A 17,241-nucleotide genomic window follows, 5' to 3' on the forward strand; every position below is an offset into this window, starting at 1 on the left:
TTTTTTTTTTTTTAATTTATTTTTTTGGGCTAATTTCTTAATATATGTTCTTAAACTTTTATGGCAACTTAATGGGATATTAATAGAAGTAGTAGTGGTAAATAATAGTGATGATAGGAATTCCTGTCTGCTTTATGTGGATTGTCTTGAGTCTCACAAGAATCCCATGAGCAACATATTCTTTCCCATTTTCTAGCTGAGGAAACTGGCTCAGAGAGGTTATATTGGTTTTCCCGAAGAGGGAGAGTATGCATCAGTCATCTGATGCGTGTCATCAACCATGCTCTGACCACATTTTCTGATCGCATGCAGTTAGCTAAACAGAAGCATTGTCTAATGGGCACTTAATAAATGTTAACAAGTATGTAATGATTGAGAAGTGTTTTGGCCAAGAAGATGCATGCTTGTGTATGCATCTGTATGATACACACATCTAGTCAATTTCTGATTTTCTACTTTGGGGATGACCCTCTGTGAATTCCAGAATGTCCTCTTTTTTACTCAATGCCTTCTCCTGCCCAGCTCTTAGGGTCAAGGAATAGAAACTCATGTAGATGTAATTCTAAGCATAATTTCTTTAGGAAGAGGAAAATAATCCCAAAGTTGTAGAATATTATGATTGAAAGAACATATGGACACCTGTAAGTGAACCATTTTGATTTAGAGAAAAGGAGCCTCAGGGCCTCCAGGGAAGTGTTAATTGGCCCAAGTCCTCTGATCATTTGGTGCCAGAGTTGGTAGTAGATGTTGGGATGCCTGCCTCTTTTTTTTTTTTTTTTTTTTCTTAAGATTTTATTTATTTATTTGACAGAGAAAGACAGTGAGAGATGGAACACAAGCAGGGGGAGTGGGAGAGGGAGGAGCAGGCTTCCCACAGAGCAGGGAGCCCAGTGTGGGGCTTGATCACAGGACCCTGGGATCATGACCTGAGCTGAAGGCAGAGGCTTAAGGACTGAGCCACCCAGGCACCCCAGGGATGCCTTTCTCTTGATTCAGTGTTCTCCTCTCTCTATAACCCTGCCATTGGATGGCATAAACTCTGAAGCTACAAAAACAAAAAACAAAACTCAAGTGGAAAAAGTAATTGTGATGTGACTATCTGTTTGGAAATGTGGGTGTCGCTAAGTGTCTTCTGATGATGTGGCTGATTTGTAATTAATTGACTGCAATAGTATTTTTAGATTCTTGGGGGTTTAGGTCACATTGGCTATGGAAGCAACCTCTCCCATCTCATTCCTTGCATCAGGAGCACAATAATACATTTCCCTCTAACACACAGAATATTTTTGTTGACTTCATGGACCAAGATAGTCAAGGAATGAAATTGACCTCCACTCCCCTCCCCGCCCCCCCCCCCCCATATCACCAGGAGGGAAGGAGAGTCAACGGTATTAATGGGAATGCATATTCTTTGAAGTTTGAATTTATTTATTTATTTTTTAAAGAATATTCTTTCCTGACTTGGAAAAATTATTATTGGGTAGCACATGTTTTACTGTGCAGCTTCGTGCCTTATTGCGCTGAATGTGTTGCTTGTGCTCCCACCGACTGTTCTAAGATGTTTTGAGACTGTGCTTCATATTGTAAGTAAAGTATTTGTCACTTGGACTCACAGAATTGAATTTGCCTGAATTAATTATGATTTCTATTCCATCCCCCTGGGCAGGAATGTAGGGGAGAGGTAATCCTTTCTGATGTCGTATAGAAAATCAATTCTGGCCCACGGCACTGGTTAGTTGCTTGAGTGGGGGAACTTGTCACCCACTGTATGGTCTTTATTTTCCATTTTTCTTGGCCCTTTGTTATGTTTTCCTTTCTCTGGGCTGGTTTAAGAATCTGCCAGGACTAGGGAGCAATGCTTGAAGTGATGGACAAGGATACTATCCCCATAAAGAAAATCACAAGGGCCCCAAGTTGGGTAATAAAAGGCCTTGTCTGTGGCTTTTCTTGTGGAGTTTGCATTCTTTATAGAGTGTTTTCCAGTGAGAAACATGCTCTTCCTTTGGCCTAGGGGGCAAGACAAATTGAAGGGTACTGGGTTATGTGTAGGGATTTGGTTTAACTGGTTTCAGAGTTTTTCTTCTTCCTGGCAGACTCCCTCCCCACCCCTACCTCCCACCTCCCACCTCCCACCCTTGGTTCCTTAGAATACTTTTCTCCTTGATTTTAAGATGTTAGAGTCCTTCAGCTTCTTTTAAAAACACCCCATCCCATAAACAAACTTAAGAGGCAAAAACAACTCTGATGGTAAAAAACTGAACAAAATATGACAAGCATAGGATAGATATCCTTACGACATAAGTAGCTACTAGAAAAAATAACCACCAAACACCCTATGGTACACCCATTAGAAAGAATACATCAGGTTTTAAATGGCTTGGGAACATGCTTTCAAGATAAAGCAGGACACAGAACTGAACCCACAGATGGAAACGCTAATCTGTATGCACTCAAAGGGCTAAAACGTCTCTCTCTCTCAATCTCTCTCGCTCTTTTTTTTTTTTTTTTTTTTAAACTTTCATGTGTCAGGAGAGCCTACAAGTAGTTGCTACCTTGGCATGTGACCATGGTGCCTTGGCTTTGCTATTCCAGCCAACTGACCCTTTTGCTGAAAGTTTAATAGGGGATAAATTCACATGTGAATTCATAATCCCCTTATCTGTGCTAAGAGCATTCTGTAATGGGCCCGCAACAAAGGGAATCTTACATCTTGCCCGTTTCGCTCTGAACCCACCTCTTGGCCTCCTTCCTACCCTCTCCACCCTCCTGGTTGGACACGTTAGGCATCTGCCCTTTGCGGAGTCCTCACCTGCTGGCAGTGTGTTAGGTGACGTAGCAAGTAAATAGACTTGCCTTTCCTGCCAGTCACATGGGGGCATTTATGGAAGTATGGCCTCTGTGAGTGCGGAACGTATTTGGGCTTATTAGAATAGCAAACAGGGACTTGTTCCCCTTTTGTATGAATTCTGAGACTTATTCTCCTTTATGTAGTGTGACTTTGCCTGTAAATCCAAAAGCAAAGTCACAGTAAAGCTACAGTTTCTTTCCTAAGTTTTGAAGATTTATTATTAAAATTTGCTCCCTTCCCCCGCCAGTGGTTTTATTATTTACTCTTCTCCGCCCTGCCCATGGTGTGGGTTACAGTTAATGTTATCTACATATGTCTATAAATACTGAAAATATTTTTGATACAATGTGCATTTAATCAACTTTTTGTTACTGTTACGCCGTTTGTGTGGAAGAAAATTGTTTCTGTCTTAATGTTCTATTGAAGTGCCTTTGGAGTGATGATATCATAATCACTTTAATACATTTAAAAGCTTCAAGGCTTAGCATTTATTGAACAAAGCTCATTGAAGGAATATAACGGATGTCTTGAGGCTTTCCGCTGCTGTAAAAAGGACAGTATTGTTCATGGCCTCGGTAAAAGAAAATCTGAATTTTTATTTTACTTTGCACCACATTGCAATTATATTTCAAAAGCTCTTCAAGTGCAACTAACAAAGGGGCTGTTTTTATGAATTGTTATAATTGCGGATCTCAGGGCTGACTGCTGTGAGTTTAACATTAATAATGGACAGCAATTTAAAACTTTCTCACCAAAATCCAACCTCCGAGATCCTAAAAGATGACTTTCCCTTCCCATTTCATCCAAATTAGAGAATATATCCTCCCGAGTTGAGAAGTGAGTGGAAAACTTTAAATTCTGGACCTTTGGGGTAAATCTCTGCCAAGAGGTTTGGGGAGTGAAGTGAGGACTGTGGAGTCCCAAGGTTGGGGTGTGGATGTGTCTGTTGAATCTATGAAATCAAAATGGTTAGATGGCAAGTGGGAAGCCAAGGGAGCCCTTGAGAATCCCTTGTGTGTTAGAGGGGTGTCCTCTTAGGACCCTGGACTGGAAATGCAGCTGAGGTGGGCATGCTGTGAAGCCACTCCTTTGAAGAGGCTACTGAGGAAGCTTCCACTGCCGGAGATGTAATGGAAAATACTCAGTCCGTTCTCCTGGGGGAGTCATCTGCCTGAACTCTAGCACCTCCTAGAACTGTAGCCTCCTCTTCCCAGCCATCAGGTAACTTCCTGCTTGCCTTGGAGTTACATATGTCATAAAACATCCCCATGGGTGCAGGTCGCATCTCAGAAATTTTAGTATTGGTCAAAACCAAGGGGAGAAGAGCACCTGGAAAGATCAGTCACTATTTCCTATTCTTACTCCCCACTGTCTCCTTGTGTAGCTTCTGGTCTTGAGAGACTCCCTGGTAGACCTATTTGAAATTCACATGGCTATAGACTATATCTTTCCCTTTAAATTTTTCTTAAGGGGAAGTAAGCATTTTAGAGTTCACTTGCTGTGAGCTGGGGTTTCCGAGACCTAATGATGAACTCATATGTGCCTCACCCTGTCCCGTAAGGTATCAATGCCCTGAATGGGTGGTCTTGCTTGAACTGATGGATTTGATTTAGTAGCTTGAGAAGGGTGGTCTTTCGCTTGTAGCCTTTCCCAAGTGAAGAGGTACGGAGGCTACTTCTCACTACTGTGGCCCCTTCCTAATCCAGGGGAGGAGGGGCTAGGTAGAGATCAGAGCTGTGATTAGGGTGTGGTACTAAAACAACTTTTTAGAGATTTATGTAGCCACCAATTTGAGTTAGTAGGTTCAGTTGCATATGATAGATAATCCCAATTACCTGCATGTTCCATAAGGTTCAACTTATTTTTCTCTCTCTCATTGTAGAGGCTGATAACCTAGGGCTGATATGGTGCCTTCAGGGTATTAACAGTGGTTCAGGCTCCTTCCATCTTTCTGCTGTCTTAAGTGTTTGTTTTCTTGGGCTGGACTTCATGGTTTAAGATGGACATAGTCCAGACATCAGATACACATCCACACACCAACCCAGCAGCAAGAGGACAAAGGGGGACATTGCCTCCTTCCTCTTTGGAATTTACTTTAGAAGTTCCATGCAGCCATCTAGCTGTAAAGTCATACCTAGCGTCAAGGGAGGCTGAGAATTCTAGTCTTTTGGCCGGGTGGCAATGTGCCCCGCTAAAATTTGAGATTCTGTTCATGGGGGAGAAGAGAGAATGGATATTGGGCTAGGCCCCCTGTCAACTCTGCCATACAAGGTAGCGATTCATTCATTTCTCTCTACCTGCACCCCCTGCCCCAAACTGCACTCACTTAACCATCCTCTCTGCTGGAGTTAGAGTGCCTCTCCCCAGTTCCATACACACTCCAGACTGGCCTTTTTTGACTTCTTTTCCCTTCCAATGTATCTTTTGATTGTTTTATCCTGAAACTGTCAATATTAGGACTTCAGGGATGGAGAAGGACTTTTCTTGAGTGCTGTCTTTATTTATCCTAACATTTTTATTCAGCTGAAACATCAAGGAGAAGAGGGGACCAGAGAGTTGCCAGAGTGGTTCTTGGATGCCTCCGAGTTCCCCCCACTTTTTGTTTTAACCCTTCCAAGCATCACAGTTGCCATTCTTCCCCAGACCTGCAGGCATCTGGGCCAGAGGGCAACCCTCTTGAGGTCTAGAGTCCTGTGGCTTGTGGAATGAAGTGCCCCCTACCGCATAGAAATCCCCAGAATATGGAAGTCAAGACCAGTGTCCTACATTCTCCTTCCCATGAAGAGACTGCTTGAAAGAATTCTCAGACAGAAGATGAAGGTGATTCCTCGGGGTAAGCTGGCTCTGTTTAGCCTCAGCTATTGCAAACCCAGATGGTGAGGCTGATGGTGGTCCTCAAGCCCCTGGAAGATAGCCTTTCTCCACTGAGCACGAAGGTGCTGTGAGGTGGGCTGATGACGGAGACGACACTGCTGGGTCCCTTATACCCCAGCCCATCAGTGCTTTGTCCTTCAGCAGTTTGGAGTCTTCCAGACCAGGAATGGGGACGTGTAATGTGATGAAGGAAGGCTACTTCTGAAGACAAATCATAGTCTGGGTGGTAGGTTTTGCATTCTGGAATGCTTGCATTTCTGGATAATTTTTCAGAGTTTTAAAAGTCTGTGGGACAGAGTATTTGAAATACAGAGGAATATACCAAGTTCTAGGAGCTTTGAATATAGTAGCTGAAGTTCTTGCTTGGAGAACCTTTGAAGGACTGGACTTTGGAGCCCTGGAGCTCTGGGTTCAAATTCTTTTGCTGTGTGACTTTGCAGGGAAAATTTTAGACCTAGTTTTTCCTTTTTTTTCCCCATTTTTTTTTTTTTTACATGAAACAGGCATAATGAAATGCATACAAGTCAGTGGGGAATGAAATTTAATGAGAGAACATATGTAAAGTGCCTGGCACATAGTAGGTCCTCAGTAAAAGGTAATTTCTTTCTTATGCAATTCATCTGCCAAATGCTTAATACTTTTATGATCAAAGTTTTTTTTTTTTTTTTAATTGAACAATATATGCAACCATTGAATGTTACATTGACTAACCCTAATTTTACTCTATGTGGCTGGAGATGTTCAGGGGCATAGGCTCTCACAGGACTGCCTCCATGCAGCATCCTTTCCCCTTTACATGAGAGGAGTATACAAGGAAAGGGCACTTTGATAATGAAAAACACAGGTGTTCCAAAATGCGAGTGATTTCTAAATTGGAAGCATTACCTGCCCTTAGCACACTTTCAGAAGTACAGTTGAAGTTTTCCAGTTGTGCTTTGAGCCTTCCTGAGCCACAGACTTCAATGAGAATATGATGAAAGCTATGGATTCTCTTTTCAGGGAAATGCATGTACACATGTGTGTAGAATTTTTCATAAAATTGCAAGTGATCTGTGGACCTCACCCTTCCTGACCTCCTCCTCATACCGCCCCTCAGGAAACCTGTATTAGGGATCCCTGGATGAACTATAGATAGATTTAAAAAAAAAAAAATCTTTTTAAAGATTTTATTTATTTATTTGATGGATATCACAAGTAGGCAGAGAGGCAGGCAGAGAGAGAGAAGTGGGGGAAGCAGGCTCCCTGCTGATGAGAGAGCCAGATGTGGGGCTCGATCCCAGGACCCTGAGATCATGACCTGAGCCAAAGACAGAGGCTTAACCCACTGAGCCACCCAGGCACCCCACTGATACATTTTTTTTTATTGATACATGTAGATACTAAAATGATGGGGAGGAGAAGGGAATGGAGGATGTATATATGGGTGGGGTGTGGTGAGGAGGCCATACCTAGAATGAGAAGCCAGTGGTTGAGATAGTGCCTGAAAGATAAAAATTCTGTTGCACATCAGTGAGGCATTCATGGCTTCAAGGTCTACAAGAAATCTACAAGACTTCTACAAGAAGTCTACAAGGTCTACAAGAAGGGAAAGAGTCAAGGTATTTTTTTTTTCCTCCTCTGATTTTTATGAAGAGAGGTTTCAATTGTATGGAGTGAAAAGAATTGTATAGTGAACTTGCGTATACCTGACCTCAAGGTGGGGTCCAGGTTCTTCCATTACTGTTTCACTATGCTTGCTTTATCCTACCTCTATCCATCCATCAATCCATCATATTTTTTGGTGCATTTCAATGTAAATTGACATTTACTAGAGTTCAGTATTAACTTATTTTTTTCTTTTGAGAACTTGACAAACCCTAAATCTACCATTTCTGTGAGTTTTGAATAATGCATGCGTCTCTGTGATTCAAACTCCTACCAAAATGGAAAACTTGACTTGCCTCCCAGAAAGTATCCTGATGACTCTTCCCAGTTTTTCCTGGTTCTTCTGCCCCAGAGGTAACCACTCATATGTTTTTGTCATAGCTTGTTGTGGCCATTTTAGGACTTCATATAACTGGAATCCTATAGTATGTTTTGTGTGAATCTCTAATTAGCACAGCATGTATGAGAGCCATCCTTATTGTTTACATCACTAGTTTGTTTCTCATTGTTGAGTGGTCTTCCAATGTATGCGTAGACTGTAGTGTGACCATTCTATGCAGAATGTAGGCACAGCTCTCCTCTGGTTTTAGCTACTAAGCTGCTATGGATATTTGCATACAATCCTTTGTGTCCTTTGTGTGTACTTATATTTTCATTTTTCTTGAGTACATGGGAGTAGAACTTTAGGGACCCAAGATACGTGTAAGTTTCATTTCAAAAGAAATTGCCAGACCTTTCCCCAAAGTGGTTGCTCCATTTTCACTTCCACCAGTAGTGTATATGGGTCCTGGTTGTTCCACAGCCTTGCCAGCATTTGGTGGTGTCAGTCTGTTTGATTACAGCCATTCTGGTGGGTGCGTGGTGGCATCTCCTTTTGGTTGTAATTTGCTTATGGCCTGGGGCTCCAAAAGGGCCTTTTCCTGGGTCCTGAAATCCTCCTTGATTTCAAAGGCATTATCTATTTTTAGGGAGTGTGTGGGAATAGCTAGTGAAAATCTTACGGGGCTATAAAACTTCCTGCAGGTTCCCCCCCGCCCCGCCTTTAAATTCTGCATGGTGCCAAAATGCTTGAGAGCTCTCTGCATCTCTCTGGATAGCTACAGTCCCTTCACAATGAGAGGGATGCAGGAAGGGTGCTAGGCGTGGTGAGCTAAGGTCTCCATCCTCCCAGATGGAGCGGTGTGCATGCACGGGGCTCCTGGACACTCAGGGAGCTTGGAGAGTCAGCAGCTGGAGCTTTGCATCCAGCCTCGTGTCACAACATTATCAGAGACTTGGAGAAACTGGACGGAGTTCAGAGAGGAGCAGCTAGCACGATTAAAGGGCTTGGAGGGATTAAGGGATTGATTTATGAGGAAAGATGAAAAGAACTTAATGTGTGCTGCTTGACTAAGTGGGTCCATGATAATAGCCTGCAAACATCTGAAGGGTATAAACATTGGAGAGGGCGAGGGATTAGCACAGGGTGAGGAAACTGATCCAGGAGTAATGGGGGAAATTAAAACGGGAGGGACGATGGGGTAAGTCGGCAAATTATTAGCAGGGGTGTGACCTTCTATGAATTCTTCCAGAAGTGCGAGAGGGGATTGGGTTGGTTTGGGGAAGTTGAACCCCAAGAAGTGCTGTGGGTTTGCCTCCTAAAGCAGCCAGGTGGAGGGAAAGAGTTGAACACCTACTGTTGCTGTGTGTAGCAGGACTGTGTGGGACATGGGAACCCTGGAGGCTAGAAGGAAGGGAGGTGATGGAGGTGACCCAGACGAGGAAATCAAGACCTTTCCTTAGGTCTCCTCTCCCTGGTGGGTGGGTCTTCTGGATGGATCAGAAGCACTGACCATTTTGCTCTGCATCTAGTTTGCTTGAGAGGTGTAGTTCCTACCCCACATGCCTTCCAACTTGCCAGCATTTTTACCTTGTCCTCAAATGCGGCTATCCTCGACTGGCCATGGTGTTTTTTTCTCAGTGCCCATGTGGGTGTGAGAAGGGGAAAGAGTGCATGGACTGGGTGAAGAGGATGGGAAAGGAAGCCAGACTGCCTGGGCAGACTCAGGCTTCAAACTTGCCAGCTGGGTGAGCGTGCCCAGTTATTGCTCTGTGGGTCTTAATTTCCTTCTCTGTAAAATGGAGTTAATAACAGCAGCTTGCTTCAGAATTGTCCTGAAGTTGACATGAAATATGGGGTGTAAAGGGCTTAGCATACTGCCTGGCAAAAAAGTAGATGCTCAACCAGTGCTGATTTATTGCTATTGTAATTAAATTATGAACATGGCTATCATTACCCTGGTACCATGACTCAGGTCTGGAGCTTGCCTGAGCAGCACCCTTGGCACGGAGACAGCACTGTCTAACACCGCAAATAGGGAGGGGAGGTGCTCCGAATTGATGTGCGGTGAGGGGATGTTTGCACCCCAAGAGGAAGAGGCAGTGGGTATGAACTCTGTCTTCTCTGCAGTGGCAGAGTTTCCGGAGATGACCTTCAGTCAGAGCTAAGCTCGGGACACTAGAGCCACAAGCTTGGCTGGGAGGAGAAACCCGATTCACCCCCAGCCTCCAGCCTGGTCATCAAAAAGATAACTGGGTGTCAGAACACGTATGCTAACTTCTGTTTTCCAATCTCCAGTTTTCCCAGTGGTTAAAAAGAAGTGGGGGGTTGGGGTGGGCTGAAGGGGATTAAAGTAGTGTATCTTAAACTTCTTTTGCTGCTAAGCAAAGGGACACTTTCTTTAAATGATACATTGTGTAGAACTCTACTGTGTAGAACTCCGCTGTGTAGAATGGCCCTAAACGGAGCCTCTGCTGAATGGGTTGGGAGGCTGGAGGCTCCCTCAATGGACCCTCCCTCTTTGTGGGAGTCACGGAGGTGCCCTGGGGACGTCCATGCCTCCATCCAACACTGCACTCAGATGCAGCTGGGCCCTTCAGGACGGTTACTGTTCTGGTGACAGCTGAAATAAATCGTGCGCTCACTTCATGTTTGCTGAGCGCTCCGCGTCTCTTAGCTTCCGATGAAGAAACTGTGGTTGAGAGTTGAAGCAAGGATTCACTGCTGAGAAATGACAGATGATCTCTGAGTCCTTTTAGCTTGGAAGTCATCACATTCAGTTTCTCCCACAGATTCTCAAGTGGTATTACTAGATACTCAGTAAATATTTAGCAATGGGAGTCTGTCTGTTATTTGGGATTGGTTTCCCCAATGCCAGAACGAGAGCACGCTACCTGCTACTGGTCTTCCAGGCAGGTGGTCAGATCTCCTAGTGTGTTGTCTGCTTCAAGAAATGGATTCTGCCCCCGCGGGTGCCTCTTATTCATGACCTCTCCAGAAACTCATGTATAGACTTCAACTAAGCCAAGTATGCCTTCTGGGGTTCTCCAGGAGTTTTGGATTTTTTTTTTTCTTTTTAAAGTGCCTTTTCCTTTTCTACGTTATTTCTCCAGCACAAGTCAGTGTCTAATTCACTCTTTTCTAATCCTATGATAGATAAGCACCCTGAATAAACTGTATACAGTGTTTTACTTTGAAACAAGCATTTTTAATTTGCAGTCTCAAACAAGAGAGTGGCTAACATGTTTTCCATTGATTGGAATTCATGCTTAGCCCCTTGCAAAATACGTCTTTTGCTCCCTTATTTGCCAGATATGTGTATGTGTGTTCAAATCTTTTTCTTTTTTTCTTATTTGTAAAGCTCTAACTGACTTAAGACATATGGAAAAATGGTGGGCTCCATGTGTGTGTCCTGTCCTTGTAAGAGCCACCAGAAGGAACTTGAAAGTGAGAGGGAGTGCGCCTGTTTATAGACACAGAAGTGGGGTCAGCTTGTCAATATATGCTGGTGGCTTTTCCATATTGAAGATTTTCCATGGTGAAATTTTTATCCCAGACTCAATGATCCAACTGAGAGAATACGAACCAGATATTAAGATTAAACAGAGCCCAGCATAACCAGGAGGGTGGGTCAGCTATGCAAATAAACATAACCAATGTAGGTCTCAAACCAGATGTCAATGAAGTTCGAATTAGTCTATTAGCCAGAGAAGACAAATGGCTGTTAAAGCTATCCCCCCAAACCTTAATGGTTCAACACGAGAGAAGTCTTTTTACTGCTCTCAGGTCTAAGGTAGAGGGTGTATATAGGAGAGGGAGCGAGGTGGGAGGGGAGAGCTGTTTCCTGATATCCTTCCGGGACCCAAAGATTCTTTGTCCTCATTGTCTTCCCTTCGCTTTGTTCCTGGAGTCCTCTCACTTTTTGTAGTGGATGAGGAGGGAGAACGTGGAGGGGACACACCAAACTCTTAACAGCTCCCAGCTCCAGGGTTGTGAGACCTCCCTTCCTTTCACGTTCCACTGATAAGAATAAGTTCCATGACCCAACCTTCTTGAAGGGAGAGTAGGAAATGAAGTCCAGCTGTGTGCTGAGAAGACGACACCAGAACAGTGGTGTGGTGTCCTCTTCCCTGAAGCACTGGGCATGGATGGGGGTCCATTTCCCCATTTCCTGTTGGTGGGCATGGTTTGGAAGGAGATTTTCCTTTACCCTCTTGGTCCAGAGAACAAGTTCTATGCCTTCTTGCTTGTTAGATCTTTCCCTTAGCCTTCAACTCTGACTTCAGTTCATGGGGCAGTTGCTCTGCATGTCTGTTCATCTGCAGGATGTGGGGGGTCAGAGCCCTCGCCAAGCCACAGTGTTTGTATGGAAAGAACAGGGGATAATAGATTTCTGGCCTCCATGGCCTGAGGGCCCAGTTGGCCCTAGTCCTTAGGCAGGTGCAAGCATGGACCTAAGTTTGCTTTTGGGGCTTCTTCCAAGGGGTTTGGAGGCCCCTCCAAGCTCTACCAGGTATATTTTCTCCCTTCTTGTTCCGACTTGTGCTTGTTCTCTCTCTCTGCTCCTGCGGTCCCTAAGCAGAGGCAAGCATCCCTTTCCTGTGATGCTTCTGTACCCACACCACCCTGCCATCCGTGGGGGCGCTCACCTGCATCACTTGCTGCCTTTCCCCAGTGTAACCTGAGAGGCCCTAACACTGAAATGTCTGTCTGTTGCAAGGCAAGATGGTACATGAGCCCCTAAAGGCTTTCTTATGGTCCCTGTGTAGACGTACAAAAGCCAGGAAGGAACCCCTTTGTCTCAGGAATGTGGGTTTTGGAGGCGAAGATACCCACTGTAAGTTCAGAGCCCGTTTTCTTTTTCTTACGCACCCGGTTGTGTCCGGCTTCTTCAAAAACAAGTTAGCATCTGAAGGCGAAGCCAGCTGCATTTCTGGTGGTTTCCTGGGCTTCTTCCAGAACACGTCCGTGTGCAGTTTGAAAGTCGCAGCTTCTCCTGCAGGAGAGCATTGGACTCGAGGTCAGGGTGGCGGCAATGGCGGTGGATATTTCAAGGGAAAAAAATTCTGTTATTTTTGGGTTGTAGATGGCATTAGGTCTGTGGACCCAGACATCTGGGAAACTTGCCATAGTCCTTGTGATATTCAGTTGTGCCGCTTTATAACTGGGCAGGGATCTGGCCTCTTTCCTCTTTGGTTAATGAAATACCAGTGTTCTAAACCGTGACTCTTGGTTTGTGCTACCCTCCTGTTACCTGGGTTTAGCACCAGTGTTGGAGCATCAACCACCTTCTGGTTTATATCAAGGCGGCTGTCTAATGGGTCATTAAGTACCAGCGATATTCAGTTATCCACTTTTTTTTTTTTGATAGCACAATAGTTGCATTGGGAATTGAGTACCCAAGGAGCCATCCTCTCACAGTAGATGGTCTTTATCAGGGAAGAAGCTGAAGGAGGGAGGGCAGCAGGATGAGGATATTTCCCTTGGGTTCTGAGAGCCTTGGCTTTGCTTGGAAAGATCAACAATCTGGGAGCACAAGGGTATATGATGAGCCAGGTCCCAGATTGATGAGAGGTATTAATGAAGTAAAAACCATGGAAGGTACTAGAGCCATCCATTGGTTAATTTTTGTATTAGCTCATTCACATTATAATCCGTGTAAGTGCATCTGTGCTGTGCAACATGCTAGATGCCGGAGATTGACTGGTGAGCAGTAATACGGTGGTCTGTACCCTCACTGAGCACATGGTCTTGGGTAGGAAACAGTGGACTGACCCTAGTCAGATAAATGTAGTATTCACTCTGTATTTTGTTACATGAATAGAAAATAAGGCATACCAGATACTTGGCTAATTATAAAGGGAAATACTCTAAGAAAGCCTCATGGGTCTGACCGCACATATTAGTGCATAAGTGTCTGTATTGGTGCATGGTGTAATAGGGGGGAGTTGACCTGGAAGGAGGTCAGGTAAGTCTTGCCCAACCAAATGTTGCTCAGGTTAGGATCTGAAGGATGAGGAAGACTAAATAAGGAAAGGGGAGGAAAAGGCATTCTAGACAGCGGGAATATCGTGTACACATGCCCTGTGTGGTATGAAAGCATAGTAGTTATTAGGGGCAGCAAAAGAAGGTTGGGAGGTGGAGTGTGTTATAGAAGAGGCATATCAGGATCAGATTGTGCTCAGCCTCCTAGTAGGTGCTGAAGATTTTTACCGTTACCCTAAGAACAATGGGAAACCATTGGGAGTTTTCACCAGGGGGCATGATCAGATTGGTGTCCGGGGAAAGAACGGTTCTATGATACTGGCTCAGAGAAAGTGAAAGTATGTGTGGGTAGATCATGTACTTGGCTGTTGTGGGGAGGTAGAATAAGGAGGGCAAATTAGGTAATAATTGACATCAGAAGAACGTGGTGAGTGAGCTGTTACGGGGATCATGAGGGGGAGAGGACACAGTCCACCCTGATACGTGAGTGCCTTGCCTGGAAACCGGTTGAATAACGGTGGTTATAGTTTTGATACAGGTTTGGGTGTTTTAACAAGACTCCCAAGTGGCAAAACAAGGTGGAAATGGAATGCTCTCTTCTATCACAATCCAAGTGTGTCTCCTCCCTGCAGAGTCAACTTCCAGAAGCTGCTCACATCCCATGAGCCACAACTTAGCCACGAGGCCATGTGTAGTTATAGATAATCAAGGGACAACCAGCCTTTCCTACCATAATGGTGAAGTCACTGAAATAGAAGGCACTGGAAGAAGACCAGTTGGTAGGAGAAGATCAGGAGTTCAGTTTTAGATGTTCATTTCATGCTCTGCTTGGGATCTTTACAGTCTCTTCCCCATTCCACGTTAGCTCCCTCCACTCTTCTCTGTGACCCCTTGGAGCACCCCCACACCGACCCCCATATTCTTCCTACCTGGAATGCCTCCCCCTCTCCCCCGGACATGTGCTTCAAGGACCTGCTGATTCTTACCAGCTGCATGAAGCTGTCCCTGATGTCCCAGCCCCAGCTGCTGTTTTGGGTGAATTCTAACATCATGGCTCCTGTCACTGCATTGTGTAATGACAGCTGTTCTTAAACCGATAGCCTCTCTTCTCTGTTTAACTCCCATGCTGAATTATTTTGCTTTCCAGGTCACTATTCAATGTCTCCTTTCAGTCCGTTAAGTGTTGACGAAGAGTCTACTATGGGAGGGACTAACTTCTGTCCTTCTGCCACTCTTGGGGTTGTACCTAGCATAACAAACACAGAAACTTTCAGTCTTTTTTTTTTTTCCTAATAACAAAAACCCCAGTGGGCTGGGTCTTTGGGTGACCTTGGGAACCTTTTAGAGCCATTTCTAGGGTAGACAGCAATCAAGTAGAAGTAGAAGAGGAGAAGATTTAGCTTAATAAATCTTCATTTGCTCATTGCCTAGTAGTACTCCCTCGACCACCGATGTTCTCCTGCCTTACTGTTCTGATGATGGACAGGTTGAGGGCCCCCCCCCCACGGGCATTCAGTATAGCATGGACATCAGCACTGTGAAGGTGGGGTGAGGAAGAGGAAAGCATTCCAGAAGGACTTAGAGGAAGGAGAACAAGTCGATGTAGCTTCCTGCTGCCCCACTGTCTGGTTTCTCTCAGCCGCTTGCTGGAAGAAGGGCCTGAATTCACAGCAAAGCTGGGATTTCTAAACCAACTAACAGTTCTGCCTTTGCATGTATTATGTCTGATTAAAAATAATCATTTTTTTTCTTACTCATATCTGGTTTCTTTCATTCTTGGTAGGGTTTATACCAAATCAGTGAGACAGTCACTGACCTTCAGGAGCTCGGGGGCTTGTGGAAAGAGCAAAAAATCCCCATCTCCTTGGTGATGAGCCAATCATGTCCCCAAGCTGGGTGGTTGTAGGTTCCGTGGATACATGAACCATGCTCCTCAGAGTCCAGGTGTTCCTAACAAGGCTCAGAGTCCCAGGTGTTCCTAACAAGACTCAGCACCATGTTGGTCCTGTGGCTGGTGTCCAGTGACCTTTAGGAATCATTTCACTGATTGTTTGCTACACTTCTCCCCTCTGCATGGATCTTGTGGTGCCTTGATGTCTTGGAGTGTGAAAGTGGAGATTTTGTCCATTATCTGGTTGGGTGGGGGAGGTTTCTACCTTACTGATCGTGGAAGTGCTTCAGAAATCTGAGCCAGGGGTGATGGTGATGGAAGTTTCTCATGTGAGAAGCTTGGATGCTGGCTGTCCTTCCTCTGGTTATCTCTCTCCTGGCTTTTGTACCAAGAGGTGGGATGTCTTGGGTGTGCACATGCTCAAGGATATGAGTGGGTTTTGCCTTGCTTCCCAAACCCAGATGCTCAGGTTGTAAAGTTCAGGATTTGCTGAGCTGTGTACAAGTCTTGGGTTCTGACATGAGTTTTTGTTTTTGTTTTTGTTTTTTCCTGGTGACATCTGACATGCAGGGAATTGCTCCCCCTGGGTAAATGCTATATTTTCACAGTTCTCCCTCAGCCTATAACCGACAAAACAAGGTCAGCACTGCTTGGAAACAGGAGGCTGGTGGAAAGTGTCCCAAAATGGCAGCGTAGCCCATGGGAAGTCAGCCCAGTGAGAGCAGGAGCACTGCTGAAGCTGCTTCTTCCTGCCCTGTGGTCACTTTGGTCCCATTCTTTTCCAGGGCCTTGAATGAATGATGAGTTAACGGAATTCCCCAGGTACCCTGGAGTCCACCTGGGAGCAAGGCACAAGAGAAAGGCCTTGAATGTATCCCAGGGAGTGTTTTCACCCACAAGGTCGTGTTGAAGCACAGACCCCACTTGGGTAAATAAGGGAGGGAAAAAGTTGGAAAATGTGGTCAGAATTTCTTACTTGCATTGTTTCGGGGCCAGTTCCTACCCTGTCAGTTCTCTCTGCACCCACCCCACCCTTTTTAATGACTTATTTGTACTGGAAAGCAAACTATTAATCACAAACAGAATGGCTCTGTAACTTCCAAACAAACATGGAACAGTTCTGGGGGCTGTGAAAAAGCCAAACCCTTGGCAGAGATTCGAAAACATGTTTCTTTTATATGTATTTTAGCAATGCCACCATTTTTCCTTAGGCACAGAAGGTTCCCTTTAATTAGCAGTGAATTTCCCATTTCCCCTTTCTTCCTGAGGCATCTATAAAGCCCTGGCCTAGTATAAGGCAGGTACACAGCTCTCAATTGAGCCCTATTGATGTGCTAGTATAGTTTTAATTGTGTTGAGATTTCCTTGCCAAAGTGACACATGCAGAAGCATTTTAAAAACGTATAGGGTTCGTAACTCTTTCGCTGTCTAGAGCTCTTGAATTATGAATGTCTCTTCTGCTGCCTGTTCGGTTCTTCTGAATCTGTAAAATTACTTTAATAACCTGTGTGGGGGTAATGTTAATATGTTTGCTCAATGGTGTGAATTTATTAGCATTCCTGCCCCACTTCGGGGAGCTGGCTTGGCCCGTTTGATGCAAGCCCTTGGTTGCAAGAAGAGGCAAATGATGGTGGTGGTGTTTTTTTTCCTCCCCTCCCCCGTCCCACCATTAGCAATCAT

The 17,241-nt window shown here is 44.7% G+C and overlaps 1 protein-coding gene across 1 annotated transcript in view; it reads left to right on the forward strand.

Annotated features, from left to right (window-relative positions):
* Positions 1-17,241, forward strand: part of LRMDA (leucine rich melanocyte differentiation associated) — a 1,051,049-nt gene that overhangs the window by 59,018 nt on the left and 974,790 nt on the right. The window lies entirely within an intron of this gene.

This window comes from Mustela nigripes, chromosome 4 (genome assembly GCF_022355385.1).
Source record: "Mustela nigripes isolate SB6536 chromosome 4, MUSNIG.SB6536, whole genome shotgun sequence".
NCBI classification, from domain to species: domain Eukaryota; kingdom Metazoa; phylum Chordata; class Mammalia; order Carnivora; family Mustelidae; genus Mustela; species Mustela nigripes.